Here is a 20,495-nt window from a genome sequence, read left to right as displayed (position 1 = left end):
TATAGAGAGAGAGAGAGAGAGAGAGAAGGGAGGCTTTGTCTGCACTGCTGAGCAATCTACAGTCTAATAATTCTTGCCTGCTGTTGGAACACAGCCTCTGTGTTCTTTTCCTTTAGGGCACTGTTGTCTGCTTCTCTTCTTTGGAGATTTTTGTACTTTCCATTGTGTTTCCTTAAATAAAAAGGCAACCCTAGAAGCAAACAAACAAAATTCCTTTCTTGCTTGACTTGCGCTTTTTGGTTATAAAAATGATGTTCTTTTTCCTGGTATGGCAGCATTATTAAAACCAGGACATTTCTCAGGGTAGGAATAAACTCTGTTAGTGCAGAGGCAGTGGGGAAAAATGAATATAATGCTTGCTATTGGAGCTCCCTTTGTCCCCTGTCCCTTGGTTTAAATATTGATAGTAGTGAAGTTACAGATCTGAATCAAGACAACTGCTCATTGTTCTCTATGCAGGTGTTAGATAGTGTTCCTGTAGCTACTTTGTTCAATAAAGTGCATTACTTTTCAGTAAGTAGACAAGCTTTAAGGCCCTCAGGTTCTTTAGATCTGAAACAATAGAAGCAATCATCAAAGCCAAATACAAAAGGAAAACAATTAGGAAGGGTGTGGGTTTTTTTTGTTTTGTTTTAAAAGGAGTTTCTTGGGCAGTGCCCCTATCTCCAGCTGCTTGTTTTCCATCCTGGGGTGCTGTGTCCTCTTCTCTTCCTCCTGTTGTGCTAGCACAGCTATCTGGGGATGCATGAATAATCTGATCAGAAAACTGATCTGGGTTTAAAAATAGCCTCACTGGAGGGGAAGAAAAAGAAAAGCAAACTTGGTCAGGTTTACAGTGCAGTCCCATAGTTGCTGTACTGCCATTACTAGTTGTGTACAGATGGTTTGATAGTAGAGTGATGGGACAGTTTCTATCAGCCCTACTTGGCAGGGGTTGGGCATGACAGAAAACTTGAAATTGCTGCTTGATTCTTGTGGTTGTATTTAAGAAGACCTACTTGAGACCGAGGAGAAAAGGGAAGAACCTTTTCAAGAGGAGTGTTAAAGGTCTGTAGCCTCAATGGAAGAAGGAAGAACAGGTGAAAGTAATACAAGAGAGAAACTGTAGTTAGTGGTTAGATGAGATGCCGTAAAACCACTATTTCTGTTGAATCGTTATTCTTATTTCTCTGGTGTAGAATTTTAGTTTCAGCACTTGCGTTCTAATTAATGTTCTGTCTCCTGAGGATCTGGGTTGAGAGGTCAGATTGAACAGTATGTTTGAGAGAATGTAGTTCCACTGTTAGCTGAGTGGTTATTTTCCCTTTTTGCACAGTGAACTTACTCAGACCAGAAGACAAGTTTGTGTATCTGCAATCTTGTTCACTTCTTCCACCTATATCAGTTGGTTTTATAAAGAAAAATTACCTTGTTTGTGACCTCACAATAGCGTTTGTACTAGCAAAATGTATGCTACTTGTTCAGTCTTAATTATTGCTGGATATCTGAAAAGCTTGAGGCTTCTAACAACTGAGGAAATGCCTGCATTTTCCTGTTAGCTGGTGATTAGGAGCAGCTTGGTAAAATATTTGGAGTACTTAAAGACTGAGTTTATGTTGAAAAGCTAGCTTTTTAGATAGGCACTCTGAATATCAATCTGGATTACACTGAGGTATTGTTAGCCAAGTAGCTCCTTTGGGGTGATTCTTTCAGAGGGCTTTGTGCTGATCCAGAAGGACACCGTTTACTGTAGTGTGGCCCAGAATGTGTGCTCACATAAAATTGAGTAGGGGCACTGTTCTTCAAATTTGTTTATGAAATGGTAGGTTGGAGTTAAATTCTCACTGTACTCTGAAAGAATGAAATGAGGTTCTTTTGTCTCTTTGCTAAAGATGAGCAGTTGCTTTCAGGCATGGAGCTCCTTACCTTTCTACAGAGAAACTCCAAATAAGATGTCCTTGCTGTTTGGTGAAGGAAGGGTGTACACCAGACATAGTCGGGGTAGTCTTAAAATAAAGGAGTGCTAGTGAAAAATCAGAAGTCCTAACCTTGGCTGGTCTGAATGTTACTCAGATACAATAAAGCCTAAAAGAGAAATTGAAAGGAAGTAAAACTGGAAAGGAAGGACCTAGCTGTCTTTTCCTGTTTCACAGAACTTGCATGTGAATCCAGGGTGGAGTGGGCAGGAGAATGATATTGGTAGTTGCTTTTCTTTTTCTCTTTTACTTTGCTCTCTAGTTTAGATATGCATTTGCAGCATTGCAGGATTTGTCTGTAGCCTATTCTTATTGAGGGAAGTAGTGTTACCTCTTAAATGGTGAAAATATTATTGATCTAACAATACACTGAGGTTTCTTCATCTCTGTTCCAGCTATTTACAAAAAGGATAAAAGTCTGTGTCCCCTCATGTTTTTGCAGGTAGATAAATGAAACACAGGGTTTACTGCACTGTAGCTGACCTCCATAGGCTTAGACAGAGCTAGGATAAGAATCTAGGTCTCTTCCTTTTCTTGGGAACCAATACATTAAGAGGGAACTTCTCACTGTCTTGCAGATGTGATATGTGCTTGTGGGCATGAAATAGCAACTAATGAATATTTATGCATATACTAGTGAAACCCTACATCTGTTCTTACATACGCATATGGGTATGAATTTGCAAGATATCAGTGGGTGTGAATAGATGCAGGTCTAAGAAAATTATGATAGCTTGTAACTGTGCCACTTGGCACATATAATGTGTACAAACTCATACTTACAGAATAATATTAAAAGTGAAATAAAAATTTCTCCCTTCTTTCCTTACCAAGAGTCACGAACCGTAGGGGTTTTCTTAATCATAATTATCACTTGCTAAAGATTTTTTTTTTTTTTAAAGGCCTCCTTTCTGATTTTGGTGGCTTTCTGATTGTGAACCAATACTGTGGGACACTGTTTGCATCCCCAGGTAGGCAAATATAGTAATGGTCCTGTTGGGAAACTGAATGGTATTAGAAGGAACCTGACAGCCGTTTTCAATATACTTTGTAATTTAGAATGTGAGTGACTGGTGGTAAAGTGGGCAATTTAATTGGACTGCATCTTTGGAAAGCTATTTCTAGGGATGTATGCATTAAGCCAAGTCTGTGGCAAAGATCACCCCCCAACTTTATTTATTTTTGGAGGGTGGTGATTCATAGTTATGATATGTGGTCTGTCAAAAGTTGGGGTTTAGTTAAAAACAAGGAACACTTCAGAATTCAGAAGTTAATAGTGTGTTTTGTTTGCTGCCTGTGGTGTTATTGAAGCCCCTCTCTTTGACATCTGTAGTGTTTCTGGAATTTCCATCATGTCTGATGTCCTCATTAATATAATTTTGTTAAAAGCATAAAAGCGGTTAAACTAAGAGCCCTTAGTATTTGATTCTGAAATCTTTCTGTTGGTGCAAATATTCTGATTTAAAATTTGAAAGACTAATGTTTCGCAGAAGGGAACACAGATTCAGAACACTGGTTCAGTTAGTTCCATGGTTTTACTACTGAGTCTTGATTATTTTGGAAATAAAAGTAGTGCTTTACTCTCTTATTATCTCTTTCTTGTAGTCTTGTTTCTAAAAGGTGTTTGGCCTTTTCTGAGGACTGACCTAATGGAGATGTGCTGTGAATGTTAGGATCAAAATAGGCTCTTTTTAAACTGTTGGTTCAGTGTCTATTTTGTCTCTTTTTTTTTGTCCGAGAGTTTCTATTGTTTATGCAGTCTGCAAATTCTACCTCTGAAGTCTTCCAGTCCTCAGGCCAGCCCTGACTTATTAACTAGTTAGGCATCTACTGTAATCTTACATCAGTAAGTGCTCTTTTTCAGGAAACCAACAAAGAAACATTCCTGTTGTTTTTAGTGACTTTGTTTGGTGGCTTTATCAATGTAATATACACGGCTCCTGAGTGTCAAGTTTGGGTGAAATTGGTATTCTTTCCTCTGGCCTCGTATCCCTCCAAACCTTGCAGCTAGTGCCTTTTTAAAAAGATGGTAACCATATGCATAGTCCCTGAATTCCATATAAATTCACCTGTCTCCTCAGGTAAAACTGGGAGCTGTACTGAAATCTGCAATATAGCAGTTTTGAGTACAATACTAGGCCTGGTATCAGTCATACCTGCTGGGTGTGGTTGGCTGTGTGTGTGTTCCCCCCCCCCCTTACAGTAGACAAGGAAAAAAATGGAGGCAGGGAAGATCAATGCATTTCAGACCATTTAAACTAGTGAATTAATAGGCAGTCAAACAACAGGTATCTCAGTCATGAACTGAATTGGGGATGAATTTTGAGGGTCAACATCTGCATACTTACCTCTTTTGCATGGTACTGATCCTGTAGTTCATATTGCGATATCTAGCATTCTACTTACAGTGTAAGTCAGTGTGCTACATCTAGTTAGCTGTGATGCTTCCCAGTGGGTGAATTTCCTTTCTTGAAATCGCTATGCCACGAAGTATTTTTTTTTTTCAATATTGCCCAGCTTAACTGCAGATGATTCCTTTCCTGTTTGTTTCTATGTTCCTTTTTTTCTGATCACACTGAGTTATTTGCTTTCAAATTAAATTGTGGAAATGAGTTCCACAATTTGTTAGGTAGTGTTTCAGACCTTTTTTGCGTGCTTCAAGTTAATCAGTGGCAAAAAGGGAGCTCAGTTTGCCAGGACATCAGGAAAATAATAAAATTCTTGCTGCTCCTGCTTGGCATGTTAATAAGAATGAAATGTAAGAGTAGAAAGGAAAAACGAAATTGGTACTATTAACTTCAGAAAGGGAAATAGAACTGTGTTTCATGACTTTTGTCTTCCAATGCCACCTTATTCTTTTTAGCAAAACTGACTTGTCTCACATTTTTAATGTATTTTGAAAGACTGCAGATTTTTTTACATCTCTTTTTAACACACTTCAGATGGAGAGAGGGAGATGCTTCTCTATAAGCAGAAGCACCCACTTCTGGATTTGTGGAAAGATAACTAGTGAACCATTCTTAGACCAGTATTGACATTGGTGGTGAAACATAAAGAAATCAAAACAGCCCCCAGACTGATTACTGTGTGTTCTTATTTCCCTTAGGAGCATAAGGGACAAATATGAAAACGTGCTGCTTGCCAGCTGGAGGAAGTGTGTATGGTGTGTTGGTTTTGTCTCTGGCTCAGTTCTGACTTTTTTTGAACCACTTTTAAATGAGCAGATGAACTGCTCCTTTCTGTTGTCTGGCTAGTTCTTTAGCAGTGTGATCTGAAATGCATTTCACAGTTTCTGAGCTGGGTTTTTGAACTGTTGACTTCCTAGATGTGAGGGCACAGCTTGGAGGGCTTCATTGGGGAACAGCAGCATTTAAAAAAAAAGTTGTCCTGGCTACTATAAATTGTGTTGCTGTAAATTCTCCCTGAAGATAAAAATTCCCTTCTTCCTCAGCAGTAAGAAGAGAGGTCACAAATCTAAACTGGAAGTAGGTGTCTTTTGATAGGAGGCCTGGGAGGTATTTGTTTCAGGGTTGAGCAAAGTCTTCAGCTTCCATATGCCAACTGGATTTCTGGTTATGGACAAGTGAAAGGCACTCTTCCCTGTTCTCTCTTGCTCCAGTGCAGTAGTAGCAAGAATCTGCTGTCTCCCTGTTAGACAAGGTCTTGTTCCTTTGCTATCATTGTCCCTAGGGTTTTGACATGGGAATATTATGCTAGGAGAATGGGAGGAAAAAGCCCCCACCAGCCATCTTAAAGAAGTGCTAGACTGTGTTCTTTCAGTGGAAAAAATGATTTATTTTGTTCTTTTTTCTGTAAGTGCCAGTTCCATGATGTGGCAAAAGCAGAGCTCCAGATTTGGGCTCTGGGCATTATGAGAGAAGAGACGAGACAGAGCTTGTAGTATCTCCAGCCAAAATTTGATTCACTTTGTGGTATTTTCTAAGGCTACGCAATCTTGCGACAATATGAACTGTTTCAAACACAACCTCTCTAATTTTCTCGCTTCTTCTGTAATACATTTGGAACAAAGAGTGAATTCATATATGGGTTATTTTTGTTTTGTTTTTTAATGGAATCAGACATTACATTTAGTACTTAGTGAAACAGCTTTGCCCTAGGAGGTTATATCACAGAGTTGCAAGTTTGCTCTACTCTTCTGTTAAAAAGAGACTACTTGAAAGATGTTTAGTTAGTTGCATATGTTCATAATTTGTATGTTCTGATTGTGAAAAAGACAAGATGCTTCCATTTCTTCCTATTGTTGCATAGGAGTCCAGAGCAGCACTGTGTAGTGCTTGCAGCTTGTATCGGTGAGATTCTTGAGTTTGGTTTTTGTGTATTTGCAAGTGTAACAGCAGTTGCAGTTTGAACTTTCATCACTTTACTCTTTTCCAGGCTTACTGTGTCTACCATTTGTGCTATGATTGAGCAGTGGTGACTGGTCTTGGCACAATGACATTGAAGAAATGCACTTATCTTGAGTATCTTGTCTCCTTGAAAATGCTCTACTTAGAGGTTTCAAGTTAAGTGTATGCTGTGTTAATGGAGCTAGTGAATTTTTTCAGTCTTATTTTTGTCAGTTTGTCAGTGCTTCATGCTCAGTTTTTCTTTGCTCTTCTCCTGTGCTGAAGAGACTTATAAACATTACTAGAACAACAGAAGAATATTACCCTGAATTCAGAGAAATTTAATATGTACCAGGGCATGTATACCACTTGTGAGAGCTTCTATGAAGCTGCTTGTTGCACATCATTGCTGCAGTCTGTTCTTTTGCAGAGAAGTGTTCTCTTCTGCTCATGAAGTTCAGACTTAACAGTTAGGGAGAGCTCTTCATCCCCCAAATCTGCAGTTAGTGCAGTGCTGTTTGGTTCCCATTCTATGAAATAGAAACAGAGGCACTGAATAGTTGCATTTGACCTGGGAAGGTTGTGCCCCTTGACCAAGGACAGACCTGTTGACATTAGCCCAGTTCTCAGTCCATACTAGACGTAGATGCCCTATTCTAATGCTTTTTCCTTTTTTTTAGAACTTGTTTAAATACTACTTTTGGCAATAATATGCAATTTAAAAAATCTTGGCTAAATAATCTTGTTCTCAAGTTATTGCAAATCAGAGAAATAAGTCTCAAGCATGCATTAAAATCATCATTGTGAAAGTGTCAGGGGCAAACTCTGAATTGTAAGCGTGCCTAAATCTCTTCAGCTATTTCCTTACATGGGAAGGGCACAACTGCTTCTCTTTAACAGTTAGGTGTAGAAATGCAGCATCTTGGATCTGACTGTGACAGTAAACCTTTTGCAGTTCTGTTTCCAAAGAATGCTCTAATATTTGTGGTGTTATCTAATGTGCTAGGGCTATCTGCTTTACTGAGTCACAGGCCGTAAACCAAAGCCGCTGCTTTGCATCTTGCTGTCTTTGCCTCTTTCCTCTTCTGTTGGGAAAACTCCATGTTTGGCAGAGCACAAAGCACTCTGTGCTAGGAAGATAACTGTAAGGTTGATGTTATTAAAGAGGGCTTGGCTTGATCACAAGCTGCCATCAGCTTGTCCTGGACTTTGTTACAGAACTGATAGTGCTCTTGAAAAGTCAGATCTTTGTGTCTGTATGGAAAAATGCTGCAGGCTGGCTGCAGAGAGCTCAGTTTGCAGAAAATTTATTTGTGTGTCTGTATTTTTCTTTTGAGAACGACACCATTTAGTGGTTCAAATGATTCTGTGCTGCTGAAGTGGTCTGGATTGGCATCCACAGTAAAGAGAAAATAAGGTTGATGGCATGGGCTGTGAGGCAGATAGGCAGTATGCAGAATGTGAGAACTTGGCTGAGGGTCCTTTTAAGGTTGAAATTTGTGGTGAGTGTCTTTGATTATCACTTTCTTATTTTACTGTGAAGAAAGTTACCTGTGTGGTTGGAATCAGTTCTTCTCACATAGGTGATCAGATGCATTTGCTTTGCCTTAAATACTGAGGATTTGAGGTTCTGTGCTCCCTTTAGATACATGCCCAGTCTCTCTGAGGTAGCCTTTTTAGAGTTAGGCATAGTGCCAGCAAGGGCAGCTTCCTTTCCATGGCAAAGCCAGCTTCCTGTAGGACTTCCTAGAGGGTCTAAAGAGAATAGGAATCAAATCTTAGTGACACTCAGTGGGATTTAGATGTTTAGATATTTTAGGCTCTTCTGAAAGTATCAGCTTTGTAGGTGTGTCTCAAAAAATTTAAAGCTGAGACATGCATTTTGAAAAAATGAGTAGAAACTTAAGGTGGCTATTGTAATTATTTCAGAGTGAAGTACTACAAAACTATGACTTTTTTTCTTTTAATTCAAGTGCCTTGGCGTCATAACTCTACCCATCTATCACGTTATTCAGTAGCTGTGCCAATGTGGTTAGTTAAGTTGAAATTTTGTTTTATCTTGTCTAAGTATTTGCAAGAAATTGGTAAATATTAGAATAAACTTGGAGTGAAATCCAATTATATGGGAAGCTTCAATCCTTGAAAACCCAGGATACAAGACATGATTTTAATCGGAAAGTAATTTTGAATTGAGAAACTTATTTCTAAAAAGACTTTCTGTATTCCAGAATGAATGCTTAAAGTCTTGGGGAGCATTTTCTTAGTCCTTTCTTTAGAGCAGGACTCTGAAGTAAGAACGGTCTCACATTAGGTGAGCTCAGTGGCCTATTGAAGATTTTTGTGCATGTGATAAGTGTAATCGACCTGAATTTCATTTAGGCTTTGAAGGATAGAATATTGTTAATGGCTGAGTTCAATGTCTCTTGCCAGATGCAAGAAGTCAAGCATAGTGTGGTAGTTCTAAAGGCAGTGGAGGGAGAGGAAGGGTCATGGAAGAGGAGTTAATAGTCATCCTATGAGTCCTTGTGAAAGAGTCACTTTCCAGGTTGCTAGGATGTGCACTATAGAAAGGCCACCTACAGAGGTATGCTCTTGTTTTCCCTGATGCCATGGATATCTTGCTCAGAACTGTTGAGAAACTTTACTGTCAACACAGAGCTGCAGTGTCCACATCCAGTGCAGATGCTCAGTAGGCCTTCTGGAAATGGCTTTTCTGCCCTACTGTAACTGCGTCCTCTTACATCCCCCACCCTCTGTGGGGGAAGACTTCTTAGTAAGGAACACTAATGAAGCACACTGCTGATAACTAGCGGAAAGAAACAAATCAATCATTTCTATCATCTAGATAGAGAGAACTCTGGACTTCCTGGTGGGATTTTGATAGTGTCAAAATCTGGGGAGCTTTTTTCAGAGTGGATGATCTGTTTTGCACTAATTTTCTCTGCTGGGGGTATTTTCAGACATTCCATCTGCTCAGTCCCTGTACACTGTTTCTTCCGACTGTTGTCAGGATGGTATCTTGTGAATTGCTGCCAGTGTGCTGATGGTCACATCCTCTCTGCAGTTCAGAGGACAGGCAACTGGACTTACCAAGATGAGAAGGAGGAAGGAAGGAGAGCAGTTCCATTCTGGTTTGTTTGAGCTGGGATGGTTATAGCCTTAGCTTGCACACAGAGGTGAAAGGTCCAGATTCACTCCCCTGTCACATGGACTCAAGGGTTATTTTCAGGTAGAAGCTGAACTCTTGCTTTTAACTCCTGCCTCTTATAGTCCGTGTGCTGGTGCTCTTTCTCCCTTAATTTCTGCAGCACTGGAGCTGGCAGTCCCAATTTGGATCTCAGAATAACATTACCTCTCAGGCCAGAGGCTTAAAAGAGAAACTTTGGCAGCCTTTGTTCTGCTTCATCTGTTGTGGCAGTGTGAAACAAAATATTTTTTTGATGAGCCTTTGTATTAAGTGGAATAGATCATTAACTTGCTAAAGTAAAGATGATCTGGGGTAGACAAAGAGAATAGTTCTGCAGTGAAGTTAATTTCTGAAGGACAAATCTATTTGGACAGGAGTTAAGACAAATTTATGGTTTTGCACTTCACTCATAGGCTAATATTTGACTCCTTATATTGCCTCACACAGTAAACCTAGAGACTGTTATCTCTGAGACTGGTCTCTGTTGATATGTTGAGACTTCACAGATGGATTAAGCAGATGAGTAGTGAGGGCAGTTGGTCTTGAAGTATCAGCAGTAAGATCTATTCAGAAACTGTTAACTGAAGGTATTTTCTTACGTAAGAACCTGTTAATCCAAGGTTATACAAAAAGCTTTGGGGGAGGCTAATAGCATGAAAGTTGGAGTCTCCTCTTGGACATAGCTGGCTTCTAATTCCCTAAATTCTTGATGGAAAACTGTTTTAGCAAGTCAGTTTATAAGGAAGCAAGCTTGCAAGTACTTCACCATCTACTGTTTGCCTAGGCAACTGCTGGTCTCTTCCCTCTTCTGGCTGAATCTTTAGCTAACACTTCTTTGGAGGTTGCTCTTCTGTGTCTTTTGTGTTTGAGTACAGAAAGAATCTAAATTATTGCTTCCCCCACCTCCCCTTAGAGCAGGTAGAAACATGGGAAAGATTAAACTGTTTTACACCCTTCCCACTCAGGATATTAAGCTAGGCCAGGGCTTTGTCTTTCTATTAAGATGTTATCAGTGTTACTTCTACAGCTTCATCAGGTGAAGCAGCCTCTTAGAAGTGTCTCCAGTCCAAACTGTTTATCTAGTACTTCCTGCAAAGCCTTCCTTCCAGATTCAGGAACACTGCTAGGAGTCTTTCAAGCTCAGGACCTAGTGTGAATGTTGTGTGGGGGAAGAACAGGTTTGCTAAATATTCATCGAGTGGCTTCCAAGTGCCTGTGATGCTTCCTGATTGAGAGGAATGTTTGGGAATTGCACTGGATTGTGAAGCACAGGGGAAGGGCAGCTGTGCTGAAAAAGCTTACTTGTAGGTCACAAAAAAATGGTTTAGGCACACAGTACATGACTACTGCTTGTACTTAAAAAGAAATTTGGACAGGTTAGTTAGCTGGTTTTCTCTCCTTTCCCATGGAGCTGGACTCAGACTGACTGAGGGAGTGGCTGTGGATCTAGCTTTCCCTTTCCTGTTTAGGTAAGGGAGGTATATGTTTGGCATTTAATGCTGTAAATCAAGCAAAGGCCTTGTCCAAATCCTTGCCTTTGTTTTAAAAAAAAAAAAAAAAAAAAAGTAAATATATCTTCCTTAGCCTTCTGTGAATCTATGGGAGATGTGTGGTAGGCTGTGGAAGCCTTTGTTTCTGACTTGAGTACAGACTGCAAGCAGATCACAGGCTTTTATTTTTATGATATGTAAAATTAAGCCAGAGTTGCAAGTCACTTGATTTTTTTGGCTAAGCAGTAGCGAGCTCAAATTGTATGTGAAAATGTTGACTTTTAGCATGTTAAAACAGAAAATGGAATCAAGCATCTTTCTGGTGTTATTGTAACACTCATCCATGTTCTTTCCATCTTGCAGAGCTTGATAGCCACTACGGTGACTTATAAGTCATGTTAACTCTCTTGTTGAAGAGACTGATAATAGAAGGCAAACCTTTGTTAGCTTGATATGTTAACTCTGAAGCTCTAAGATAGATCAGAAGTCTGTAATAACTGTTTTAGGTTCATCTTGATTAGAAGAAAATAGGCTAACCTTTGAGTTTGAAAGTATATGCAAGACCAAGATGCTTAGTTCTGTCTCTGAAATTGTTAGTCTAGAACTTGTCTACAGTTGGGTGGAGATAGCTTTCTGAAGAAAATTCTGAGCCTCAGATATAAATAGTCCGGATTGAGAAGGGTCGTAAGCTTCTTTTTAAAGTCATATGGTAGAGCTGTTGCCTTTTAGCTTAGTTTCTTCTTTCAGGAGTTTCATGGTGACCAGCTAGCAACCTGAGCTGGTGTAGTGCTGTGCCTGTGATGCGGGTATATTAGATGCATTCCAGGCTGGATCAGTTAGCTGGGTGCCAGGCTTAAGGAGTAACTCCTGTTTCTGCTTAAGTACAAAATGACCAGTGATAGCTGCAGAATCCAGGGCTTTTAAAAGTTGTGGTAGTCTGTATCCAGTCATATTCTGAGAGAAGTTAGACTCATTTGAGATGAGTAATGGCTGAAAACTGCTTGCAAATATTATGTCTTTCTCAAGGCATAACATAAAATGCTATGCTTTATTCTTAAATAATGCATAATTATTTAAAAGAATAATGCACCTCATTTTAACATGTATAAGAGCTTAAAAGGGCCATAATATATGATAAATTATGAAGAACTGTGATTTGGCAAAGTCTTTTGTGTCTTGGAAATGCTACTGTATTCAGTGTTCAGCCCTCCAAGCAGCTGCATGTGTATGTTTGTGAACAATAATAACAATTAAAAAAATCTCAGAGGAGTGGGATTTTGCATAAACAAGTATCTGATTCTGAATATGAGGTAGCCAGAGGCTTATGTGCTACATAATCTGCAAGATGAGAACATATGGGGAGAAAAAAATCTGCATCCTCTAAAAGTTCTTAAAGCATCTAGCACCACTTCCCAAAAGATGTTTCAATGAAATGAAAATAAAATTACATATAATGTCTTTTGACAGGGAAAAGAGAACAAGTCCAGAAATATGACCTGTGCAGGGCAGTTTTTGACAAGACATTTTAATTATGCTCTTGTACTAACCTGTTCTTCCTTGCTGGTGTAAAAATGTGGGGTACGTATGCCAGTCTTTCCTTGGCTGAAAGTGAATTTGGAAATTGGAGGAGAAGAATATTTAATTTTTGAATCCTAAATTGCTTGTAATATGAGAGGGCTAGTCATCATCCTTACATTTGAGTCTCATCTGTTGAGTTACATGTCAGGAGTTGTAATTGAAGATGGTGACTGTCCCTAGCTTGTACTGACATTAAAGGGGAGGAAAGCCACTGGTTACTTAACAGACAGTTTGATGAAACATGAATATGCAGGTGTAGTTTAACAGTTTGATGCATCATATCTGCATGGGGCACGTTCTTCCAGCTCCACTCATCTGTGATGATGGATATATATGATGATCTGATGTGATATGTACAGATGCATTGCATGAATTGAAGTTGCACTTGTATCTATTTATCCTTGGCAAGGAGCCCTCCCTCTTTTGCTCCCTCTTGCTTTCTTTCAGCAAAGTAGGTGGCCTCCTTTTCCCCTCTCTCTCTTCTAAACACCCAGATTGTTTTGAACTTCATCTTGGGTAGGGTGAGGGTCTGTCTTCTGTGATTGTCCTTTATTCTGATGTCTTGCGTGGTGCCTATAGCTGGTGCTCAAGTATGGCAGATGTATTTTGTTTCCAGAAACCAGCACCTTTTTGTGTGTGAAATATACCTTTGGCTAGGCAGGTTGTGTAAAACTTTCTTCTTAAGTGCCAGATAACTAGCTTTGAACAGCAAAAGACCCAAATTCAGGTGTGTCCCCCTCCAAAGAGCAATTATTTGCAAATGACATCCCTCTCCTCGTAACCTTCTCTTAGTGTGCTTTAGTCTAAAAATCCTTGGTGCTTATGTGAGATCTTAATGACTAGTATTTTGCTTATTTCTGGGGAGAGACTGATGGTTTTTTAATGCAGTTCATGTTATAGTTCACAAAAGAAATTCTGGCTGAATGTTGAACATTTGAAAATTTGACCCTTAGTAAAGTGTTTACATGTTACATAGCTCAACACAGAGAGTATTGCTCTTTAAAGCAGAGGAGAAATGACATGAATATTTTTGTTCTGCGTGTACCAGTGAAAAGGGCATGTAAGATACTACAAATTTGGAGACATAGGCATGTGTGCTTCTCATCTCTAGGTCTTTGAGGCAGCAGTAGTGAAACAAATCTTTATACTGCAAGTTCTTTCCTCCTTTCAGAATCTTTGCAGGACCAAGCTGGCTCTGTCTGCATCATTTGTACGCTGATCAAACAGTTTCATTCTTGGCATCTAAACAGCTTCAAAAATTAGACTTGAAAGATTTGTTCATTTACCTCGGTTTGTTTTGTTTTGTCAAGGTTAGTAACACATCAACTCTGGAAAGAGCAAATTCAAGGTTTGTAGCACAACAACTTTGGAGAGAGCAAGTTCATGTGTGAATACTGCTTGGGGAGGTCTCTTACCAGAACAGTTAAGGGTGCTTGTGCAATATTACTCATTTGACTAGCTTTAATGCAAAAGAATGAAGCTAAGTGTAGCTTCTCCTTTTTATGATTCATAAGGCTTACCATCTCCCTGCATCTAAGGTGTGCTGGTGGGAGAGAGAGCTATTGTATGTTGAGATGATCTCTGGGAACCCTATCATGGATGCAGGTCTGGTTATGTTTGGCCCTCTCGGGGAGGGGACTGCCATTGCCATATGCATTTGTGGAGTTCAGTGTTATTACCAGCTACTGAGGCAGAATAGCTCAGCCTGAAAAGGAGCAAACAGTGCACAGTGTCTGAGAATTGGGTGCTCTTGGCACTGTTAGGGGAACCTTTGTGGTTCTTGGGTTTTTTGGGTTGTCCTTAATTTCCCTCCCCACCCTTCCTTCAGAAAAGAGGGACAGGCACACATCCCTGTGCTTGAATATGGTGAGGAAGAAATCTCACAGGTGCTTGTACAGAAAAGTTAAGAAAAGACTAATGAAAGCTTGTACTGTTGCACACTTGTAAAATTCTGCCTTTGTACAGCTAACAGAAGTGGTAAGTTGATTAGGTGTCTGAGCAAGGCCTTTCCAGCCATGTTTTCAGTGTAGTGTAGCTTGTCACAAGTTTTGCCTGTAACAAATTGGTGTTTTGCTATTAACCTGAGCTGAGACAGCTGGCAAGAGTCTGTGAAAAAGAGTGCTTTCCAGTTCATGCATCTGCAGAGTCTTGATAAATCACTTGTTGGCAGACTGCATTGCTACAGCAAGGGTGGAGGCTATCTGCTCTGTTCTGTTGTCTGTTCCTTTGCATTTCGGGATGGTAACTGGGACAGTGAGTGTGTTTTTTCGTGGCTTCTCTTCCACCATTTGGCAGGTGATCTACAGTATGATGGCAGGGAGTTTTTTAGTCCCTTTCAGAGTTTGCCCAGCCATGAGGGCCAGGATCGTTCTGTCTGTCTGATGCTGAATTCAGTGCATGTGTTCTGTTGTTCTTGTTGTTTCGGGTTTTTTTTTTTTTTCCTCCCTGCTTGCTTCCTCACTTTCCAAGATATTTGAAGACCAGAGTTTGACCGTGTAAGTAATCCTAAGAGGCAGGAGATAAAATCTTTGGAGAAGCTGCCAGTCAGCAAGGGGATTAGGGAATGTGTTTTAAAACGTGCTTGGATAATAGAAAATTTTGAATGTTTCTCTGTGGACTATTCAAGTTGAAAAGGTGGGGGAAGGAGTGCCTCTTCTAGAGGTTTAAAGATGATTGTAAAAGCATGTTTACTGGCTCTTGTGCTTTTTGGGGGGGGTGGGGTGGTGGGAACAGCTGTCACAGCTATAGAGAAGGCCCTGTTTTAAGAATCCCCCTATTCATGGGGTGCAGGATGACTTGGTATAGCTAATTAGTTGACACGTGGAGCATTTCACTTTAGGGTCATCAGTTCAAACACAGTCTTGGTTGTCAGAGGGTTGTTACCACAGGAGGTTTTTTAGTGAAGTGAGCTGGCAATCTGTCAGGCTCTTAGGGCATGAGTTTATCCAAAACTACCATAAATGGTACTTGCAAATAACCTTGGAGTCAAAGAATTTAAGCAGGTGTTGATGATAATCCAAAGAAAGGAAGTAGGCACACAGGGAGTAACAGGCACTGAGCACTTGTGCTTGTACAGCTGATAAATGGGGTGCTTATACATTCCTTCCTGAACTTCAAATAAGAAAAGCTATTCAGTAAAGTGATGAGAAGCTTCTAACTATATTCATGTACATTTTCACTGTCCAGATAAAAATAGAAACCCATAATGATAGCACGTTGTTGGCTAAGTTAGGCACCAGCAGAGCTGTGCTTTCACAGTCAGAACAGGGAGTCCTTGAGTCCCTTTTGACTTCCAGTCAACATTTTATGTGTAGCAAGTTATGACTCTTTATTTCCAGTAGCTTTTTTTTTTTTTGTCCCCCTTAGCTTTAGTATATACTGTTCTTCATCGTAGGTGATATTTTGTTGCAGTGAAATTGAGGATGACTTTCCTACAGTATAATTGGCAGCTGAGTGATTAATTCCTAGGGAAAACTGAAGACTTGTGACTTTCTGTTGCCCTCCTATAAACTCTGCATGGAATGCTGCCACCCTTCTGCGTGTCCTCAGAGGGGAGGATGAGGTGGTACCGTTCTTCTCTCCACATCCGTTGTTTGGGGCTTAATTTACTAATTTGCTTGGATGGTTGAGGAGGTTGTGTTAGTGTGGTGCAGTATTTATAAACAGTGTTTGTACTGTAACTTTTTTTTGTAGACTGTCTGTTTCCCCCCACTCCCCCATCCAGCTTATCCCTTCTCCCACTTCCCCCTGCATGCGTACCTTAAGCCAAGTTAAACAGCTCCATTCATATGGACCTGGTTATTCCTTAGGGAAGGGAATAATAATAATAATTAAAAAAAGTAACTGGCGCTGAAGTTTCTTACTGAGGATAGCAATGCTGAAAGCTGTTCTGGCTGGAAATGTGAACCTAGAATATATCTCAGAAAACAATCTTTGCTTTTTCTTCTCCCTCTCCACCCCAGTCTTGCCACATTGTGGTCAGAAGTCCTTTTTTAAATTTTACAACAGTTCTGGATATTTTCTTTGACTGAGATCAGTATAACTCTGAAACATACTCTTGACATGAAATCATCTACTCTAGGGATCTGTGGTAAGTGAACAGAAAACCAACTGCCATATCACTAGGGTCCTTTCCACTCCCCCCCCCCCCCTTGGTGTGATGGGGGGAGTAAATAAGAAATGCTATACAGTTTTCACTGAAATGTGTATATGCAATCTAAGAACTTCAGCGCTGGAGCTGACTGTCTAGTGGCTCACTTCTATTAAACTTGCATGCCATGATCTTTCTCTTGGTCTGCCCTCCCCCTTTAAAATCACAGATGATAGATTTCTGCTTTACACCTGCACCTCTTTCATTATCTCCCAAAGAGCACCTAGTTTAATGGATGGACTGAACTCTGTCCTGTTGTGATTGGTGGGCAGTGACGTAAGTGTGCATAATTCAAATGAATCGATTTCCCTGGAGTGCAAAACTGAAAAGTGGGAGGTTAGCCAGCAGGGTATGTGCTCTCTTTCTAGAGGGATGGTGAAGTAAGGGAGCAAAAGTGCTGAGGCAGCTGGCTTTATTGCACCACATTAAGTGACAGCAGCATCGGCTGAAGAGAATTCTGACGTACTGGGGAGCAGATAAATTGTGTGCTGCAATCAAATGAAGTAGAGCTCCTCATGATGAAGACTTTGTGGAGTCTGCAGAAGCACTCCTCCTTAAAATGGTGTCAGGCTGGCGAAAAGTGGAAATTAAACAGGGACTGAGAAGGGATATAGAGACCTGAGGCTGAACTGTCAGAATAACACTGATTGCATCTAGTTGTTGTTTTGCCTGGTCCAGCACTGTTTCGTGAGTAGTCCCTTGTCTTGCTACTTTAAAGGTGAATAAATAGATTTTATGGCAAGGACAGTATGTGCTTTCTTGGCCACAGGCTTGTTTCTAACTGAACTTGTCTTCCTGTTTCTCTAAAATTTCTCCATTCTGAGTCTTGAGTACACTTGTTACCCATGTAACTCAGATTGTCATGCCACATGAAAATCCCTGCTGATTTGAAAAATGAGATATAACTTGGGTTGTGTAACTGAGTCATAGCTATTTGCATGTTCTCAAGGACCATGCATTTTGGCTTTGGAAAGAACTATTAAAAACTACCCTGGAAACTATAGGCGTTCAGGCTATGTTTGCTTTCTGCCTGCTTAGGCAAGACTTAATTTGCTGCTTTCTTGAAAACACATAATCACTGTGCTATCTTTAGCTGCTTTGTGGTATAACTTCACCCCATGAGAGACAGAACATCACAGATGGCTTATATTTTCCTGAACAAAACATGCTCTAGGAGAACAGGCATGCTCTGAAGCTTTTCTTTTTGAGCAGCTTGCTGGCTTAAGATGGTAAATCAGATACTTTTAAAAGCTGAACAAAAGTAATTTATGGTAGTAAGATTTTTGACCTCCCAGATTCATATCAGCAGCTTGCAACTTTCTCCTTTGTTGAAAGAAACTCCCCAGTGTGAGTTAAAATATGTAAGCTTCTGAAGGTGTGTCCTGAATTATCAGATTCAGATGGTCACACTTAAAATGGACCATGATCCAGGGAGTGAAGTTTGACCTCTCAAAAGTTTCCTTAGTTATAATCAAGCACTGGTGAAAACTCACCATGGCAAGGCACTATAAATGTTTTGAGTATACTGGTCCTGTGCTTGTCTTTTCTAAAGGGTTAAATGTGAATCCCGAAGAAATGCGTCAGGCTTATTCTTCCTTCAACAATTATGCAGTGACTAACTTTTCGAGTCACCTCATTAATTGAGAAGAAAAGGAGAAAAATACTCGATGAGAAGTGCTTTTGGCTTTTTAAAGTAAAAATGTGCCTTTACTTGAATGCAACTAAGTTTTCTTAAATTGTTTCATGATTCTTGCCACACTTTCAATGTGTAGGTAGAAATAGTTGTCTAACTCTGAATGCTTTAAATTTCTAAAGCCCTTTTCTGGTCTGACCAAAAAATAAAGTGTGACATCTACAGTTAACTAGCAAAGGTAAGTCACCCTAATTCCCTCTTTCCTTAGGTACTATATGATTAATATTGGCTATTTGTGATTACAGTGAAAATCTTAACTACAATAATCTTTCCCTTTCTCATTCTTTTGTTAGCTTTCTAAATTAGCTATGGACAAATTAGTTTTCAGCTTGGAACAAGCTCATTCCCATTGGAAATGTATGGATTTTACCCGGTTGCCTCTTTGGAAAACTTTTGGGAGACTTTTGAATGGAGACCTAGCTGTCCAATTACTATCGAAAGGCTTTTCAGAAACCTTTGTCACATAAAGCATGTGTGCTGATGAGATTGATATGGATGGGTGAAAAGACATTGTGCAAAAGTTGGCGTTTGTTTGAAAGAATGCTGGCTGTAGCCATATCTCACTGACTTAAGTTGAAATGTATAAATGCTTGGCAGCTCTAGGTGTGGGTAGGACAGCTATTTTCATGTATGGCTGCTTTTGGCTGCCATGAGAATACTTATAAATAAATAAAATCAGAACTGTGGCCATGGTAAACTTGTGGTAATTGCATGAGAACTGCTGTTTGTTGTTACCAAGACCATACTGAAGCGCAGTTCCCAGTTTTGGGTGAAGGAAGTATTGGCAGATGTAGGAGACCTGTTTGTACTGATGCAGTTACACCAGATCATAAAGGGTAGTGTACTACAGCTTTGATTTCATCTGACTTTTGAATGCATGGTAGCGGTACCCCTGTAATGCGTTTTGTCTGACAATATGCAGTTTAATTTCAGTTTAAACAGCTGTTATTTCAATAGCTACTAGTCATTCTTTCTGTCATAGGAGGTGGTGACACAAGCTCTTGCAATAAAATGACATGGTCTGGTAACTGCTTTTAACCTAGATGAAACAATCTTACTCCTTTAGGAACTTTTTACCTGATATAATGCATGCTTGACAGAGATACACTGAAAGTAACAGTTCTTTCATGCCCTGGCTCTTTGTTCTGTGCTTTCCTTTACCTCTCTTCCTGAAAATCCTTCATGAAAACATGCCCATCAGTGGGCACAGATACTGCGCTCTCCCTTATCAAGATTCCTGAAGAAACAGGAGTGAGAAGAGTCTCTTCTGTCATGTACTCTCTATCTGTGAGTACAAGGGCCTGCGGGGGAGTGACTTGGGATGCTTCTGGTAGGAGCTCTCTGAATTTGGCTTACCACTGCAAGTCTCAGGTGTTTGTGCTGAGCTGTGAGCTCACAGTACTAAAAATATATTATCAGGCACCCGACCTGCTCTTGAGCTCTGAGAATATTAATGAATAGCTTGGGCAATATTGGAGCTTAAATGCTCTGTGTAAACACTTTAATATCCAACATCAGATATTTTACATCCCACAAGCTTGTTGCTGTTGTGTAAAAATAAAACTGTGAATATTTGTCTAATTTTCTTGCAAGATTACAGAATTTGGATTGGCCTACCTCAGCAGGACCATAGCCCTAGGAAGTTGAATTAAGGATCTTGGAACAAAATTCTGCTTAGTGTACAGCTTCTGTGTGACAAGAAAGAGTGATAAAACTGCAAGTTTTTAAAACTACAAGTTTCTAAAACTGAAGCTAAACATTGTTTTTAAAAGAGCAATTGGAACCTTTCTTAATGGGGTGAGCAAGATGAAATGTCTGTTAAGTTTTTTTTAAAGAGGTATTACCTTAGAGTTCATAGTGCCTAAACTCAGTGGAAAGGCCTAGGCAAATTATTTTTTGGACAAATTCTTTCTTGGACAGTAAGCAGGTTGGGTGCTCTTAGCTTTGCTTATGCTATTTCTAGTTAAACTTAGCAGCACTGCAGCTGAAAAACAAAATAAAACTATTTTTTTTTTCCAGATGTGTTATCATACTGAAGTGGTAGGAACTACCGGTGTGTGTGGCTTGTTTTTTTGTTTGTTTTTTCCTTGAAGTAC

At 39.8% G+C, this 20,495-nt stretch overlaps 1 protein-coding gene across 3 annotated transcripts in view; it reads left to right on the top strand.

Moving 5' to 3' along the window:
* The window catches only part of MICAL3 (microtubule associated monooxygenase, calponin and LIM domain containing 3), a 185,658-nt gene that overhangs the window by 35,976 nt on the left and 129,187 nt on the right, over nucleotides 1–20,495 (top strand). Inside the window, exon 2 of one of the 3 annotated variants that reach the window (XM_064515336.1) lies at nucleotides 2,858–2,926. The exons of the other annotated variants lie outside the window; for them this stretch is intronic. The gene's annotated coding sequence lies outside the window, so the exon portion shown is untranslated. The remainder of the gene's footprint in view (nucleotides 1–2,857; nucleotides 2,927–20,495) is intronic. 3 annotated transcript variants of the gene reach the window in all.

This window comes from Dromaius novaehollandiae, chromosome 1 (genome assembly GCF_036370855.1).
Source record: "Dromaius novaehollandiae isolate bDroNov1 chromosome 1, bDroNov1.hap1, whole genome shotgun sequence".
Lineage (NCBI taxonomy): Eukaryota > Metazoa > Chordata > Aves > Casuariiformes > Dromaiidae > Dromaius > Dromaius novaehollandiae.
Note: the sequence above shows the minus strand (reverse complement) of the source record. Positions and strands in the feature narration are given on the sequence as shown.